The sequence below is a fragment of the Pygoscelis adeliae genome, unplaced genomic scaffold (assembly GCF_000699105.1).
Source record: "Pygoscelis adeliae isolate BGI_AS28 unplaced genomic scaffold, ASM69910v1 Scaffold189, whole genome shotgun sequence".
Lineage (NCBI taxonomy): Eukaryota > Metazoa > Chordata > Aves > Sphenisciformes > Spheniscidae > Pygoscelis > Pygoscelis adeliae.
In genome coordinates, this window is record NW_008825543.1 from 973,746 (window position 1) to 975,263 (window position 1,518).

Below are 1,518 nucleotides of genomic sequence, written 5' to 3' on the forward strand. Positions count from 1 at the left end.
CACGGGTGCCTCAGCCGGCGCGGGGGCCGCTGCTGGGCGCCTGACACTGTTGAGGGCAGCGGGTTTTGTTTTTGCTGTCGGAGCTGCTTACCCGGCAGTCTGCTAAGCCGGCGTGGCAGCTGAAACGAGAACTAACCCTTTTTCTGGAGAACGTGGCAAATCATTCTGTCTCTGACCTTCCCACGAGATGTGCTCGGCATTGCTAACGCGCTCAGTTCTGAAGAGCCGAAAACAGCGTTCAATGGCCTTTCCCGCTGTTGGGAGCCTGACTGCGGGGGAGCGCTGGGTCCGCCCGGCGCTGCGGCGCAGGGCCTGCACCGTCGGGTGGTGACACGTGCTGTGAAACCAGCGGTTTCCGAAGTAGAAATTTCTGAATCCACTGCAAAAAGTAGTGTCACATAGTGACGGGTCTTTACACAGGGACAATGCCAGCAATAAACCTCACCTCTAACCATTGCAGCCTCCTGCCTAGTATGTTCAGAAGACGGTTTTGTCTGGACGGGGTTGTCTGAGCACTATTTCCCAGCCTTGATAAATACTGGAACTTTTGCAGTGCCTCTGGTCTAGCGATCTCAGAGCCCAGGGGAAAAAAAAGCATGGGGGTTACCTCCTCTGAGCTGTGCTAGGCTGTAAGTGCCCTCGTGGCACTGCCGAGCAGCCGGTACGTGAAGATCTCTAACTGTGATTACCTTTCTCTTACACTGTGCTTCTCCCGGCTCTCTGCTTTTCACCTGTTGTCTCTTCTTTTATCCTCGGAATATGGTTTTAGGGCAGACGTCCTTTCATCACGTCCGTGAAAAATGGCAGCAGCTCGTGTCAAGGTTCCTGCTCACAGGCTTTTCTTTACTTCCTATGCACGATTTTCCACCCCCACTAGAGAAGTGGCGGTGGTGGGTGAAGCCCTTGGTAGAGCAAGGGCGGGCTGGAGAGGGTGTAGGAGGAGGGCCGTGCTCCGAGAGGGCCAGGCAGCCCCGGGGGAAGAGATGGCTGCTGGCAGAGGGAGGCCTGCTGTCTGCAGGAGGGTGAAAAGGGGAAGGGGGCTAGCGGGGTGCCACGAACGAAGGAAGTCAGGCAAAACAAAAGCTGACTTAACTCACCACATCTCGCGAGTGCAGGACACGGAGCCTGCCAAGGAGATCTAGGCTGTAACCTGGCGTTGCAGCTCACCTCCCTGGAAAAAAAAAAAAACCAAACAGGCTTTAGGGAAAAAAGCGGGTAGGGACTGTGAGAGCCATACCGAGTGGTTACGGCCAGGCGGGTGAGTCACGCTCGCCCATCGCTGCAGTGAACACCCACGCTGAGACGGGGCACTTGCCCGACCACCTGCGCGTTCGCATTGGCTTTAAGAAGTCAACAGCGTTTTGGAAATCAAACGCTTCCGAGGCCTTCAACGACCGAGGCGGATGCCCGGGGGTGCGGCTCAGGGCAGCGGCGGCTGTTTGCAGCCCCCGAGCTCCCCGCAGCGCGGCTCAGCGGTAGCCGGCCGGCCGGGGATCCCCCCGGGCGGGGCGCGGGGGG

At 58.2% G+C, this 1,518-nt stretch overlaps 1 protein-coding gene across 1 annotated transcript in view; it reads right to left on the reverse strand.

Annotated features, from left to right (window-relative positions):
* The window catches only part of CTTNBP2NL (CTTNBP2 N-terminal like), a 26,036-nt gene extending 24,919 nt beyond the window's left edge, over positions 1-1,117 (reverse strand). Inside the window, exon 1 of the mRNA XM_009331939.1 lies at positions 1,098-1,117. The gene's annotated coding sequence lies outside the window, so the exon portion shown is untranslated. The remainder of the gene's footprint in view (positions 1-1,097) is intronic.
* Positions 1,118-1,518: the final 401 nt, after the last annotated feature.